This window comes from Pinus tabuliformis, chromosome 4_2 (genome assembly GCF_031772625.1).
Source record: "Pinus tabuliformis cultivar Carrire ecotype Pingquan chromosome 4_2, CPIR1, whole genome shotgun sequence".
Lineage (NCBI taxonomy): Eukaryota > Viridiplantae > Streptophyta > Pinopsida > Pinales > Pinaceae > Pinus > Pinus tabuliformis.
Window position 1 is genome coordinate 491,050,475 of NC_142304.1, and position 17,098 is coordinate 491,067,572.

Below are 17,098 nucleotides of genomic sequence, written 5' to 3' on the forward strand. Positions count from 1 at the left end.
GCTGATCTTGAATGTGCTCATGCCCTTGTCAAAGAGACACTATAATGTACATCATGTGCCACTCATTGTGTTGCAAGTCATTCATGAAGGCAATAAGCTCATTCTAATCCTCGCAGAGTACTAGGGTCCTAAGTGGCCACAACAGCCCCAATTGCAGAGCTAGCAAAACACTAGGCTTTCCAAACACATAATCTCCTTGTGCACAATGCAACTAGGAAGTGTGGCATGGCTTGAAAGTTAAGCCACCTTGCGCTTCTAAACTATTCACCCCCTCCACATGCACCATCTTCATTTCACGCTGTCCACAAATGTGGCTCTCAACCGTCCAAACTGCAATTAATCACTCATATGCTTCCATAACCTTCACCCAGCTCCCACCAGGTGACACGTACATTGGCCACATGATTTTCATATTTGACGCATGGAGATGGTGCTATTATCCCCCTCATGAGCCGTCATTTGCCTCCGTGACACTCCCATCAAGAAGATAAGCTTAATTAATTAATTTAATTAATCAATTAAATTAATTATTTTGATGCAATTAATTTAACTGAATAATTAAATTAAATAATTAATTAAGCATGTCTATTTTGAAATAAGGTCTACATAATTTTAATTTAACTATCAACAATTAATACATGGACGGTAGGGATTAATCTCTAAAAAAATCCATAGAATATTTTTAATAAAAGTGAAGATAAAGAATTTCAAAGACAACCAGGAAAGTTATGCAGATATGCTAGCAGCTAGCTCTTGGGATAATCTATTTAACGAGGGAAAGTTATGCAGATATGCTCGCAACTAGCTCTTGGGATAATATATTTAATGAGGGTTTGTTGAGAAGCTAAGAGCATTTATTTTGAAGCTTCACAGAAAAAGGGTCGAATACATCAAGCAATTGTCCTATAGGCTATCTTTAGCTCAGTGGATATTATATATATATATATATATTTTTTTAAGAAATAATTATGCTATTTTTTTCCAATTTAATTAAAATAATATTATATATATAAAACATTAGTTATGGTTTTTTTTTTTAATTTTAATTAATAATAATAAAATTATAATTTAGTTAATTTTTATAATATTTCTTTAATTTTGATAATATGAAATATATTATAGAGGAAGTATTTTGATAAAATAAGATCATTTAAACTAATATCTTAATTTTAAAAAATTATATTAAGGTTTTAAAACTCTATTTAGTAAAAAAACGATTAAAACTAAACCGAGTCAGCACATGTGATGATCACCCTGCCTTCTTTGTCAGCACATTAGTGATCACCGTACCTCCTTTGTCGTGTGAAGAAAGAAAACCAAGCTTGCTTCCAGATTGGGTGAATGATTAGTAGATCCGATCCCCGTGACACACGCAGTAAAAATAAATAAATATAATGGGGAGGACGAGTGGAGTATGTTAATCTTACCATAGAATTGGACAGGAGGTGTGAAATATGGGTAAGCAGGAACGGAAGCTTCCATTCATTAACACATTCTACTGTTCTCTCTCCTTCTCTGTTTTTAAATAGTATTAAATCTTAATGGGTTTTCAACCTTGTGGTGTTAATTTTTTTACAATTTGTTCAGACCGTCCAGTAAGCAGGCGAAGATCAGGGTCGTACCGGAGGTTTGCATATGCATAAAGGTATTCAGATATCATTTCGAAATTTTGTTTTACTTGGTATCATTATATGCCTTGCATCTTATCTTATCTGAGTCGGCATCAGTAGAGTCAGATAGATTGACAGACTGAATGCAGGATTCCCCATGATATGTACTTCGGTACTTGCGATTCTATTCTGAGTGCTACTTATTTGGGATAAAAGGATTTACCACGGCCAATTGCACTGCCACCGCATGTCTGTCTATTTCAACAAGTATAGAAGAGAGATTGAATTTCATAATCCCTAGCCAGACTACGCGATAAAAAAGCAATGCCCTATTTCAGCTGGGCCAATTCACGTACCCTAATACAGTAAATCTATAAGAGGAAGTAGCTAGAGGCAAGATTCAATGTATTGCTTTGCCATTCTCTCCATGCTCCTTTATCGACCACTTATGGTAAAGGTCTATTGGTTCGTAGCGAATATTTCTTTCCTACACTTTTACCCTCTGTATGCAGCAAGTTCAGGTTATCCTATCCTTCTCGAGCAGAGCTCAAGACTTTTCAGGATCTTACCTTACCTATCTTAGCTAGGCAACCGTACCTGAGCTATTAGGGATAACCAACCCTTTGCAGAGCCCAGGCTATACCAGGATCAACCTCGTAAGACCTTTTTAGGACCTTATCTAGGAAGGATTAACGTTTCAGGGCCTTCGTTAGAAGGGTTATATGGGACCTTATCTCCTTTCAAGAACTTCCCTTTTCCTGGCTCAAGGCATTTAAAGGTGAGTCAGTTTTTTTCAAAATGATCGTTCTGTTCTAAGATTTTTGTTACAAGAATTCTCATTCCGTTGATTAACTTGTTGAGAGTAGTTGCTGAAGTGTTAAGTAGAAGTGTTTGATAAAACTGTCTGGTCTAAGCATAATCAAACTCAAGTAACCATGACCCAATGATAAATCATTAGCGTATAGATTGATACTTATTTGATTGAGCCCAATTTAGAAAACCTGGAACTAGTGCGACTGGGGAGCTATGTGCATGAAATGTTGCAGAATTTCTAAACTACAGGAGCATATCTACTTCTTTTCAAGCTCTATAGGATGCTTGAGCTTATAACTGTGGGTTTGAATGGCAGAAAACGGAAGAACACTTGGAGGTATGGGCTCACTGTGATGAGCATAGTATGATCTATGCATACACAAGAGTTCACAAGCAGGGTCTTGCATGAAATCTTTTGTTATACCGGACTTTCCCTTTAAGCTGTACTAAACTACGACTTCAGTTGAAAATAAACTCAGTGAAAATTGTACGGAAGCTTGACATTAGGCAGACTTCAAGAGAATTTTGGCAAAGCTCGTCTAAGATAAGCGAGAAATAGCTACATTTATTTCACCAGAGTGAGTACATGGAAGATTCAAACAAACGACATTGTTTATCTATTTTCCGATGCTTTCTCTTCTAGTTTCCCAGGGATAATTCCATAGATAAATAAGATAAATTTAACGTCCAATCAATGACCACAAAAGTAGGTCAATGTGACTAAAAATTACGATGCAGTAGTGATACACTGTGAGAGTGCGGAATCAACTCCTAGAATCTGAAATATAGAACACTAAACTTCCCAAATAACCAAAGGCATAAGCATATACAACATGAAAAGGGCTACTCATCGTCATCAGAAGAGGAAGCCCCTGATCTCACAACAGAAACAACAGTGGCCGTAGAGGAGGAAGATAGAAAGAATGAAAATTGTGTTTCCATTGAATAGTTTTCTTGAGGTGTGCTATCATGCTATCATTTGCTCACCTAGATAATGCCACTGAAAAGCTCCTGTACGTGTACATCAAATATCAAATTACTACCTCAATTATTCATCAAGAGAAACAAAGGCATCAATTCTCATTCAGAAACTTCTGCCCGAACTCCACTTGATTGTAATCTGCTGAAATCTTTGATTGCATATTGAGTCATGATCGAAGCAGCTGCAAGCTTCAAATACATGTCAATGGCTTACTGTATACCACCTTCATATTTCTTATGTGTAGTCCTTTTAACTTTTAATGAGAATGATTGGGCTAGACTCGTTGTGATCCTCCTTGATCATCTTCTCCATTTTGAGAGAAAAGAAAGAAGGCTCCTTGCTGAAATCTTCTTATATTCGAAATCAAAGAAACACCCCCAAAGTTATGCTATCCATAAAAATATTTTTCCGCCCATTAGCATGGAATTGGTAGTAGCTGTTCTGCACATGGACTTTCATGCTTATTATTTTGGCAGACCTCACACTTACTACCTATCTTTGAATTTCCTTTTTTATACCTTTTCAACAGAAACTTTACCAAAGATTGTTGTAGGCGTGCAAAAGAAACATGCCTTGTTGATGGCACCCTGTGACTTTCTTTTAGAACCCTGGAATTTACTTTATAGCCTTCTGCACAAGAGAATTTTACCCTTGTATAGTAAGGGTTCATTCTGCCGCTTACATTATCTGTCCATCTGCTCCTCATCTTGCCATTCTTCAATCATTGACACAACTTATTATCCTTGACATACTATGTCTGAATATCTGTCATCCAGTTCACTATAAGCAGCACTGATTTCAGGCCTGAGATATTCTTGAAAGAGCGTCAGATTCCCTTCTTGTATTGAATATTGAGGTTAACGGTTGCATCTTACACCCGCATTTCTGTTGTATAAGGCTTAGTATTTTTTAATTCAATTTATAGTAATTGACATACATAGAAAAGGAATCATCCTTCTTCCTCAATAGGATGGCTAGGTAGCAAAGGGGCTCTATCTAGGTACTATTACTTCCATCTTCAACAGTTCCTTTACTTTGTTTTCAATCTCATTCTTGTATAATGAGGATGTCAATATGATTGAATCATTACTAGAGAAGTGCCAACCTCTAATTCAAGTATGTGCTTCATGCCTGAGTTCAAGGAAAGACCTTTGGGTTGGTCCGGGAAAACATCTTCAAATGTAGCTAATATGCAGTAAATTGTATTCAGTGCTTCTTCCCAAGAATGTCAGGGAATATTCAGATTGAAGAGTGAAAATGTTGGCAACAAGTCTGCATATACCTCTATGGATTTGCTTTACCATATTATCTGTCAAGATAATCTTACAAGGTGGAATTAAATATCTCTGAAATAGTGTCTGTTGATTCTGGCTTTTTGTTGGGATTTAAGGTAGCATTTTACACAATCCATTTCCTGTTTTACAGGGCTAAATGTTTTTTATTCAATTTCCAATAAGACACAAATGCAGAAGGGATCATCCTTTTTTTCCTTACCATGATGTCTAGGCAGAAAAGGGACCTTCATATGAGGTAGTTTCACTTTCTGTTGAGATTGAATGTTGCATATTCTCACCTATTTCTGTTGTATAGGGCTTAGAGTTTCTTATTCTATTTCCAACAATTGACATACATGCAGGAGTCATTCTTCTCTCTCATCAAGAGGGCTAGGCAGTAAAGGGACTCTAACTAGCTACTATCAACAGCTCCTTCACTTTGCTCTCAACTTCATTCTTCTATAAAGAGGGTGTCAATATGACCAATTCATTATTAGAGAAATGCTGAGATCTAGTTCAACCATGTACTCCATGCCATCGTTGAAGGAATTACCTTTCTGGTGGTCTTGGAATATATCTTAAAATGTAGTTAATATGCTGGAAATTGTATTCAGTGCTTAAAAAATGTCAGGATTTTTTCAGATTGAAGAGTTAAACTCTAGGAAACTGGTACATGCCCTTATGGATTTCCTTTTCCATCTTTTTTGTCCAGATGATCTTATAAGGTGGAGCTGAAAGTCTTTAAAATGATTTTTCAGTTTCAAGAAATTTGGTAAGGTGGTTCTTGTGAGTTGAAAACTCTCTTCACCTATTGTGATCCACTGACTATATCCACATGTCATCTAAAGTACATAGAAATCAAATTGCAACCATTGCTCTCAATCTTCATTTAACATTCTTGCACAATTTGAGACGTGCAATAAATTTGAAACTTGCAAACTTCTCTCCTTGGATTTCTATATATATATATATATATATATATAATCTGGAAAGAAAAAAATTTTATATTTCAGAAAGAGAAATATACATGTTACATCCTCTGCAGGGAACTGGAATTGGCTCACAGTGCTTCTCTATAAACTTGAATCATACTCCAATCCTGCTGATATGTTTACTATACCGGTCCATTCATGGCCAATTACAGCAAAAAGCCAAAAAGGAGAGGTCTAGCTTGTATATCCTAAATACCACTTTGTAAAATGACTTTGACAGCAAAAAACTAAAAAACCAAAATGGACAAAGGAATTCAAAAACTAAAAAGAGGGACATGTCCTGAATCAAATGACCATCCAGGAATTCATGAGAGAAAAGCTCTACCTTGGAGGGACAAAACTTCCTTAGACAACTTATCTGTCTTTGTGTTGATTCCCCTGAAAATATGAGAAAAGGAGGCCCATTCCAAGCTCTGAATATAATCCTTGATCTGACTCAACAGAGATTGAAGTTGGACATTATGTACCTTGAATTTTTCTTTGGCCCATTCAATAACAACTTTTGAGTCCCCAAAAATCTGCAGCTTAGATAAACCGAGGTGTTTAGCGTGATGTGGGAGGGTCCATAAAGAAGCAAATTCTGCCTTCATATCATATATGTGAACCAAAGCCTGGAGCATAATGGAGATAAAAGAAATGAGAGGAGTTTAAGTGAAGAACAATTCTTACTCCACACCGAGGAGGATGGCCTTGACTGGCCCCATCAAAAAACCCCCAAGGGATCTCGAAATCCAGAGGATGCATAATAGGATTGCTAGACTTTTCCTGCTTACAATCATACTAATATTCTCTTGTCAACTTCGCTATCATATATGAAACAACTTCCACTGGATTGGTTTGTTCTGGAAAATAATGAGGTTACAAGCCCACCAAATAAAGTATGTGAATAAAAGAGGGAGAGAGCTGACGCAAACCATAGAACCATCACAAAGCCATCTTTGACACTGTCTTCCGGACTAGGAGCATCCCAATCTGCTTTGGGGCATTTTTTTTTTACAATAGAATTCCAAGCTTGAACAGTGAAAGGACAAGAGATGAAAGGGTGGAAAATCATTTCTGCCTCACCTCTTCAAATCATTATCCCAGGTGAGTAGTTTATTACTCAATGCAAGGCATAACGGAATTTTTGCTTTGAGGGGAGCATGGATCTTCCATATTCGATCCCACCACCACTTGTTCCTTTGAAAAGAGGCCTTGGCCTGAGCCTTATATCCAAGCTTAGCTGTAAAGATTCCCATTGAGCGGTTCTTTGACTAGTAAAGAGTGTCCTCACTCCTCACTCTCTTCATCTAACCTGATAAATCCAGAAACAAGTTTACCAACATAAGCAGACCATTCTTCAGACAAAGGGCCTTCAAGACCCAAATCACCAGCAGATAACCAACTGCCTTTGTCGATCTGATCATGAACAGGGGATCTAATGTCCCAGAGTGAGTAAAAACTTATATTATGCAGTCTGAAGATGAGATCCTCAAACAATTTGAAATTTTCATCCACCACCAGTCACGAATCATCAATCACACGAACTTTTTTCCTTTCCCAATCTGCCATCCAAGACCCAACCAATGGGAAATCTTCCACAAAGGCTTTCCATGCTATAGAATTGTTCTTAATGGACTTTCATGGAAGGTGGAACCATTCTTCAATAGAAAGACCACCCATACATTTTGATGTCATCACATGACCCCAACTAGATCTAATATATGTTAGCCTCCATGATCCAGGTGGATGTTGGTGGCCACCCACCTATCCCATTTGGACCCCCACAACTGTCTCTTTCAGCTTTTTCAGTTTTCTAAATTGTAGCACAATTTACTATTTTTAGCAGTTTTTCGGGTCCTGAACTTCCGGAGCCGTTTTGAGGCCCTAAACGACGTTTTTTTGGGAATCTGGGGCAACATGGGTCCATGGACCCATGGACCCATGTTGCCTCCCAAAGTGGTAGTACTCGGATAGATTTTTCTAACAAGCTATCATACGCGTCAAACAGAGATCGTATGCCAAAGTTACGACCCCGGGAAATTGATGTACCAATTTACCCAAACGGGGCCCACAATTTGGCGTTTCATCTTCTAAGGTTAGGTTTCGGGATGTGAAGGGTTTTCCATTGTTTCTCAACAATAAATATGCCTTCGAGCCTTATTGTAATACAATTCAGAACAGTTCAGAGGCATGTAGCCGCCACATCTCTTCTCAGAGATAAGCTACCATCGCCCTAGCTGGTTTCTTTCCATTTCTGTTTGTAAGCATATTTCAATATTTTATAGTAATGAAATGAAGTATTATTTCCGCTGCATCTCAGTATTTATGGTTATCTCATCTCTGTATTTATGGTTATCTCTGTAATTTGTTGCGTTACTGTTTAAATCCGGATCAGTGGTATCAGAACGGTCTGCTTTTTCTCTGTTTTTCTTTGCATGTCCCCAACAAGGTCGGGATATAAGGAGTTAGGGCTTGAACTGGTTGAACCTTTGCAAGACTAGCCTCGTAAATCCCGACGGCCTCCCATGGCGGACGAGAAGAAAGACGAGGGGGCAGGAGATCCCATCAAAATCTTGCTCGAAGAAGCTCTCGAGCAACAACGGAACGCGATGATGGACAGCTTTGCCCAAATCCTTCAGTGGCTACCCAGAAGCGACGCATCGGCTTCCAACAGCGACTCTGGAAACGCCACACTGTTTAAGGTACAAGTTAATTTTGAAATCCCCATCTTCGAGGGTCAAATAGACGCAGATGCTGTAAATAAATGGTTAAATCTGCTAGATGGGTATTTTTCTGTTCATGAATTTTCAAATCGGGAAAAGATTGTTTTCGCTCTTGTCAAAGCAGCCCCCCACGTCAAGGACTGGTGGGAAACCTACTGCGAGCAGAAGGATGAAAGTACAGGCTCACTATTTTCAGCCGCACCCACTTGGAATGACTTCCGAGATGCCATCAAGGAGCAGTACTACCCTGTCGGAAGCTATGAGGACAAATACATCAAATGGACCACACTGCGGCAAGGACGCGACCAAGATGTGCCGGAGTTCACAAACATTTTTCATACCCTTCGCACACAGTTGGGTATCAAAGATTCTGAGCTGCATCTGGTACTCAAATACCGCGGCTGCCTACACAGATACATCCAGGAAGAGATGGGGTTCTTGAACATCCCCTCACTCGGCACAGCATACCGATACGCTGTCAAAATCGAGCAAAAATTCAAACAGAAGAAGCGAGACTTTGGATCTGCAAATCCGAAGCCCAAAGGATAAAGCCAAGGCGGGGTGACCCAAGACAACCCCTCGAAGCCGCAAGAAAAGAACAACACCACGAAGCCAAAGAAGGACACAGGGAAGTGGTGTGAGTTCCACAAGAGTCCCACTCATAACATAAGTGAGTGCCGAACCAAGCAGTCGCTAGTGGCCGAATTGAAGGCTTCCGAATCAGATGCATGTTCCGACCCTGAGCCAGAACCCGACAAGGGGAATGGCAAAGGGAAGCAGATCATTGATGCGGATCCCAGCGCCACTGTTGCCACCGCCAAGATCCAGAAAGATGAGCCCGAAAATCCAGAGGAAGGAGAGCGTCTTTTCCACTCAGAGATGTGGGTGAAGGGTTCGCCGCTACAATTCATTGTTGATAGTGGCAGCCAAAAGAACCTCATTTCAGCAGAGGTCGTGAAGCGGTTGGGCCTACTGACTACACCGCACCCACAGCCGTACAGTATCGGGTGGCTTCATGAAGGACGAGATCTGAAAGTTCGCCAGCAGTGCCGCCTTCCCTACAGCGACGAGGTATTGTGTGATGTTACACCTCTGGATGTTTGTGATGTATTATTAGGCCAGCGATACTTGTGGAGGCGACATGCTGTGTATGAGTCCAGGCCTCGTGCTGTCATTATTTCTTTGAATAATTCATTATACAGGATACCAGAGGTAGCCCCACCTACTGCCACATCTTTGATCACTGCTAAGAAAGGCAACAAGCTCATCTCACAGACTAGGAAATTTATCTGTCTGGTTCACTCCCAAAGTAAGGGGAAGATCGTTGCTACCTCCATGACCCCTGCAAAGGGTTCCTCCATGCAGCAGCAGTAGCAGCAAAGGGATACAGTCATGACAGAACACAGGAACAACTTCTCCTCACCCACAGAGATACAACACAAGTTTCAGGTGGGCAACAAAGTCTGGTTGCATCTGCAGAGAGAACGCCTTACAAGAACCCATCAGAAGCTCAGACCACTCTGACATGGTCCTTACAGCAGTACCAAGGCTGTGGGGAACAATGCTTTGGAGCACATCATTCCTCTATTCCTTTGCCTGCACCAAGTGTTCAATATGGACCATCGTCGACCATGCTTCCCACCATTACTGGACACATCAGAGATTGCAGGACAAGTTCAACAGATGGAGGAACTCAACGCAATGGGGACCATTGCTTCCTAAGGGGGGAGGAATGATCCAGGTGGATGTTGGTGGCCACCCACCTATCCCATTTGGACCCCCACAACTGTCTCTTTCAGCTTTTTCAGTTTCCTAAATTGTAGCACAGTTTACTATTTTCAGCAGTTTTTCGGGTCCTGAACTTCCGGAGCCGTTTTGAGGCCCTAAACGACGTTTTTTTGGGAATCTGGGGCAACATGGGTCCTCCCAAAGTGGTAGTACTCGGATAGATCTTTCTAACAAGCTATCATACGCGTCAAACGGAGATCGTATGCCAAAGTTACGACCCTGGGAAATTGACGTACCAATTTACCCAAACGGGGCCCACAATTTGGCCTTTCATCTTCTAAGGTTAGGTTTTGGGATGTGAAGGGTTTTCCATTGTTTCTCAACAATAAATAGGCCTTCGAGCCTCATTGTAATACAGTTTAGAACAGTTCAGAGGCATGTAGCCGCCACATCTCTTCTCAGAGATAAGCTACCATCGCCCTAGCTGGTTTCTTTCCATTTCTGTTTGTAAGCATATTTCAATATTTTACAGTAATGAAATGAAGTATTATTTCCGCTGCAACTCAGTATTTATGGTTATCTCATCTCTGTATTTATGGTTATCTCTGTAATTTGTTGCGTTCCTGTTTAAATCCGGATCACTCCATATATTTTTGGCTGCAAGTGCTTGACTGATAAAATAAATGTTTTTAATGCCCTAGCCCTCCAAGGTCTTAGGCTGAGTGATCCAAGACCATTCAACCAAAGGGATACCATTTGATTTCCTACATCCAGTCCAAAGAAAGTGAATGCTAGCTTTCTGATTTTTTGTCAGAATTCCTTTAGGTGTAGAAATTTCTGTTTTCCCACCCCGGTTTTCAATTTCTCCTTATTTCTCCCATGTAGTTAAATGCCCATTTCCATAACCATACATTTAACAGAATGAAAAAAATAAATATTGCTGAAAACACAAATTCTGGAAATTTTTCAGAATGTTGGAAATTGCAGAATTAAAAATCAGCAATCAAAAACAGCCATTAAAACACATTAAAACACTGATATTTTTGGTCAACTTGACCCTGGAAAAACCCCCTACAACTCTTGGGGAAAACCAATTTGAGAGCTCTTCTTTATTTCTGAAAATTGCCTTTTTACAGTGAGAATTATTCAGCAAAAAATCAGCAAGCAAATTTACAACTTATCTCCTTTCCCGTGCCTCACAACAATCTGGAAATTACAGCAAACAGGACAGCAATAAATGCTGTACGACCTCCGTTTTGTGTGCAGAAAAATCAGCAAACTGCTCCTCGATTTTTGTGCAAAAATCTGCCTTTCACTATGTGCTGAATCAGCTGTACAAATCTGCTCAACTGCTGCCTTGGAATGTGTGCCAAGCTGCTGTCTCCTTCTCCTCCCTGCTCAGAAATCTCTCTTGCTCTCTTGCTCTCCTTCTCCCAATCTGCTCATGAAAGAATGAATGACCTTTTCCTCCTTTAATATAACTCCAAGTGACTTTTGGGTGATCCAAGTGACTTTTGGGTGATCTCTAAATCCAATGGCTGAAATAGATTTAGATCAATGGTTGAGATTAAATGCTCATTTAAATCTCACTTTCTATTTTTTAATTCACCCCACTTTAATAAAGACCCACTTAGTCATTTATTTCCAAAGTCACTTTTCCTTTCTAATTTTTCATTGACTTTATAAAAGTCACTTTAAAATTAGACTTAATAACTTTATCACTTAAAGTCACTTTTAAATTAGATTTAACTTTATAAAATTATAAAGTCACTTTAGGAGAAAAATTAAATTCTTTTGGACACTTTTCCCTAGGCCAAAGATCAAAGCCTAAGGGAACCACCTGTCCTCCGGTACCAAATTTCAACACTCCCTCTTACCGAGGAAGGTGTTCCTCACCACACCCATCTTGTCCCTGAAGTAGACATGCTTGCCCCGTGGTAAGGCTTTGGTAAGGATATCTGCAACCTGCTCATCAGTGGAAATATACTCAAGCTTCACAACTCCCTTCTGAACATAGTCTCTGATGAAATGATATCTGATCCCGATATGCTTTGACCTGTCATGAAATACTGGATTCTCCGTGAGTTTAATGCAACTCTGATTATCACAGTAAATCACTTAAGGTCTCAACGGCTGACCAAATAAGCCAAACAACATCTTGCGAAGCCAGATGGCCTCACAACTAGCTAGACTGGTTGCCATATACTCTGCTTCCGCTGAACTCAGTGCTACTGACTGCTGCTTCCGGCTGAACCATGACACTACTGCTGAACCCAACCCAAAACAACACCCTGAAGTGCTCTTCCTATCAGAAGCACAACCTGCCCAATCAAAATTAGTGTATCCTGCCAATCTCACTCCATCTCCCTGCCTGTAGTCCAGACCATAATCCACTGTCCCCTGCAAGTACCGCAAAATGTGTTTTGCAGCCACCCAGTGAACCTTCCTAGGCTCACACATAAACTGACTCATCGTGTTGACTGCAAAACAGATATCTGGTCTAGTGTTGACCAAATACATCAAGAAACCAATCAACTGCCTGTACAATGTGGGATCCACCAACTCGGAATCCGAAGCATGAAGCTTCTTCCAGTTGGTGATCATCGGTGTCGACATGGGTCTACAATCCTCCATGTGGAATCTGCTAAGGATGTCCACAATATACTTCCCCTGCCCCAGGAAGAAATGCCCCTCCTCCTGCCACACCTCCAAACCCAAAAAGTAATGCATCAAGCCGATGTCCTTCATCTCAAACTCCACCGCAAGATCTCTCTTGCAGTGCTCTATGAGTCTCTCTGCACCTGTAATGATCAAGTCATCCACATACAACACTAGAATGAGAGGCTCCTCACCAATCACAATAAAGTAAAGGTTCGGATCTGCCTCACTCTTTGTGAAACCCATCCCCTGCAAGTATGCATCTATCCTGGAGTACCAAGCTCTGGGAGCTTGCTTCAGGCCATAAAGGGCCTTCTTCAATCTGCACACATGGGACTCCTTCCCATGCACCTCAAAGCCCTGTGGCTGCTCAATGTACACCTCCTCCTGTATGAAGCCATTGAGAAATGGGGTCTTCACATCCATCTGGTGGATCTTCCAACCCATCTCTGCTGCTATCGATATAATGGAGCGGATCGAAGTATATCGAGCCACGGGAGCGAAGGTCTCCTCATAATCAACTCCCTCTACCTGGGAGAACCCTCTAGCCACAAACCTCGCTTTGAATTTCTCAATGCTGCCATCTGCAGCATGCTTTACCTTGTAAAGCCATCTGGAAGTAACCACGGATTTGCCCTCAGGCCTCGGCACCACCTCCCAAACATCATTCTTCATAATAGAAGAATACTCCTCCTGCATGGCGTCTCTCCAGACCTGCTGGCTAGCTGCCTCCTCATAGCTAGAAGGCTCAGAGTCAAGGATGCTGGTAACCATCGCCATATAGCTACAAAACCTCTCAGGTGGTCTACTCTCTCTGACCGGCCTCTTCGGCTCAGCAACAGATGTGGCATCTCTCAAGGTGTCCTGAAGCCACTTGGGCTTCCTCTTCCCTGAGCGCACTTCTCCCACCGGAGAATGAAACTCCTCCTCCTCATCATCATCAGTAGCCTGAACTCCTGACTGTCTGTCTGCTGTCCTCCTGCCTGCACCTGAACCTATAGAAGCTGAGGTACCGTGTGAACTGTCCATCAGTGGACTCCCTAGTGAACTGCTCTGTGAACTGCTCTGCATGCTGCCCGGAGCACCACCCCTCTGGCTCGATGAGCCACTGCTCACTGACGGACCTGACATCCTCATAGATGTACCTCCTGATCCTTCTGATCCCTGCCCACTGGATCCCTGCGACTGACTCAACTGCTGCTGAGGGTCTGGCTGATCCAGATACTCTAACTCCCGTGACCTCCTAAAGGCCCTGTCCTCCTCGAACTTCACATCCCGTCTGACAACAACTCTCCTCTGTGCAGGAATGTAAATCCGAAAGGCCTTTGAGGTCTCACTGTAGCCCACAAAGATACCCTTCTCTGCGGTGGGCTCTAGTTTGGTCCTCTTCTCCTTGGGTATATAGGAGTATGTAATGCATCCAAAGATATGAAGATGACCAAGATCAGGCTTCTTCCCAGAGAAAGCCTCCTCCGGGGTCATGTGCCCCAAGGCACGATGCGGACTCCTGTTCTGCAAGTAAACAGCTGTGTTGCAGGCCTCTGCCTACAAGAACAATGGCAACCCCTGATCATTTAACATGGCTTTGGCAGCCCCTATGATGGATCTGTTCTTCCTCTCCGCAACCCCGTTCTGCTGTGGGTTGTAAGGAACAGTGAACTCCCTCCTAATGCCTGCCTCCGCACAATAGTCAACAAACTCTCCAAGGGTGTACTCTCCTCCATTGTCCGACCTCAAGGACTTGATCTTTCGACCTGTCTGAGTCTCCACAAGAGCTTTGAACTCCTGAAACCACTTGAAGACCTCACTCTTGGTCTTCAAAAAATAAATCCAGGTCCTCCTGGAGTGATCATCAATGAATAAGACATAGTACTCATATCCACTCAAGGAAACATGAGACATCCGACCGCTCACATCGGAATGAATCAAATCAAGTATCCCAGTCGCTCTGCTGTCACTGCTGGGAAAAGGGGATTTGGCAAACTTGCCCATCGCACAACCTCTGCAAGTATCAAAGTGATCAGTATTGAAATCTGGCACACCTGTGGTGATCTCCCGCAATGTCCTCAAGGCTCCATGATACATGTGTCCCATCCTGCGGTGCCAAATCTCACACAGCTCAGAACTGCTAGCTCTGCTGTCGGTACTACTGCTCAATGCCAAAAGGGGTTGGAATGCAAACTTGTACACCTTTGCATGGCGTACACCTATCACTCTAGCTGAATCAGCTGGAGTGCCCCTGGGATACATCAACACCTGTCCTCCCCTGAACAGTACCTCATATCCTCTGTCCTCCAAAGCCGAGACGGATATGAGGTTCTTCCTCATCCCTGGCACATAAAGAACCTCTGACACCTTCAAGGGAGGTTTGGACTCCCTCTGAAATGTCACTGTCCCCACCCCGACTGCTCTAACAACGCTGTCATCACCGAGTACTACCTCAATATCAGTGCCACTCTCTGAAAGCTCTGAGAAGTACTCACGGACTCCTGTCATATGACGTGAAACCCCACTGTCCACATACCAGATACCTGAAGATGCTTCGCTAATCGAGGGAAAAGCATGCTCCCTCTGAACCTGTGTGGCAGGTGATCCTGCACTAGAGGACTCACACATAGTGAACGCAAACTCCCGGTCAAAACGACCTGCAAAGTCCTCAATCTCTGCTGAAGCTGCCACGTCCTGGTTCTTCCCCTTCTTCTTCTTCTTCTCCGGACACACAACTGCATAGTGTCCCATCTTTTGACAATTCCAACACTTCACCTTGGAATAGTCCTTCTGTGTGTTCCCCTGTTTACCTTTACCTTTGCCTTTGCCTCCACCACCGCTTGTGGAAGCCTGCTTCTTCCCTTTGCCTTTCTTGCCTCCTGCCACCAGTGCTACATCCTCATCCTGCTCAACTGGTTTGGCTGCCCCAAGCTGACCTTTCCTGATCTCTGTTTGAATGCAATCATCCCAAAACCTCTCCCATGTGGGAAGGGTCTCACGTGCACAAACCCCATCAGCAAAGTTCAACCATGAACGGGGGAGGCCATTCACTGCAATCTGCACCAACTCAGTGGATGGAATGGCCTCTCCAATCGCTGTCAACTCATCTCTCACATTGGTAATCTTTGTGAGATATCCAGCTGCACTATCATTCCCCATCTTAATGTTCTTCAGCTTCTCCTTCAGGACCATCTTCCGGTTCTCATTGGTACTCTGGTAGAGATTGGACAATGCTGTCCACATCAATGTTACCAGACACGGAATCGGCAATAAATCGGCGAGGCAAAAGAGCGAAAGTTTTAATCGGATCGGGAAAAAATCGGCAAATTCATTAAATAAAAATATACACATATATTGAATTAAAAAAACCATTTTTCATTAATATTGGGTAAAGGTATGTCCAAACAATGCATAATATCAATAGATGTCCAAAATATCATGAATAAATAAGTATCTCATATATGTTATGAGTCCACACATGATCCAAAGCACTGAGTCTTGAGTCCTTAGAAGCATATGCTTCTAAAAGTTTACAAAAAAGTTAAAAACTGCATACTAATCAGAAAAAAATCAGCAACTAAGAGTCTAAGACTCTTAAGAGTGAGAACTAGAAGCGATTCCTCCCACTCCTTCGCTTGCTTGACTCTCAAAGTTCTCCAAGTCATGAAGGCTGAAAAGAGGAGGCTCATCTAATTGAACCCATTCTGCCGCATTTGTAGCTTGCAAATCTAACTCTTCAAGGTCGATTGGTGAATGATCAATACCTGTCATTATCATGAGACATTGAAATGTGAATTAAAATTTCACTTTGAAGTTTGAACTTTAAACTTTTAAAGTACGAACTAGATTATGAAACCTTCAAATTCAAGCTCTCGAATCTCACCTTGTATTTGTTTGTTGCGAAGTCGTAGATTGTAATGGACAAATACAAGGTCATTCAAGCGCTTTTGTGTCAATCGGTTGCGCTTCTTAGAATGTATTTTCTCAAACATGCTCCAGTTGCGTTCACAACCTGAAGCACTGCATGCTTGGTTTAAGATTCGAATGGCAAATCTCTTCAAATCTGGCGTATCACTACCAAAGTTTTGCCACCAAAGACCTAGCAAGTGGTAAGGGTTTGTGAGTAGAAGACTAGAAGTACCAAATTAGTAAATAGTAAAAACTTAAAAAGAAAAGAAAATTTAATAAAACATTTAACATACAAAATAAAGTTTAAACAAATTTAATGAATTGATGAAGCCTTCAAGCTGGGTACCTGGCAACATCTTTGACCTTTGTCTTATAGCACTGGTATAGGCAAACAATTTAGATGGTGCCCTATAATCTTGTAGTTGGGAAAAGACACGAC

The 17,098-nt window shown here is 41.7% G+C and overlaps 1 protein-coding gene across 7 annotated transcripts in view; it reads left to right on the forward strand.

Moving 5' to 3' along the window:
* Positions 1-1,343: 1,343 nt before the first annotated feature.
* Positions 1,344-17,098, forward strand: part of LOC149170112 (uncharacterized) — a 120,732-nt gene continuing 104,977 nt past the window's right edge. For 2 of the 7 annotated variants that reach the window (XM_089428891.1, XM_089428887.1), the window contains exons 1-2: positions 1,344-1,458; positions 1,588-1,645. The gene's annotated coding sequence lies outside the window, so the exon portion shown is untranslated. Of the gene's footprint in view, positions 1,459-1,502; positions 1,646-1,723; positions 2,389-2,978; positions 3,002-4,830; positions 4,936-17,098 lie in introns of those variants that run through there. The other 5 variants (XM_089428889.1, XM_089428886.1, XM_089428892.1 and 2 more) reach the window with 4 other exon arrangements.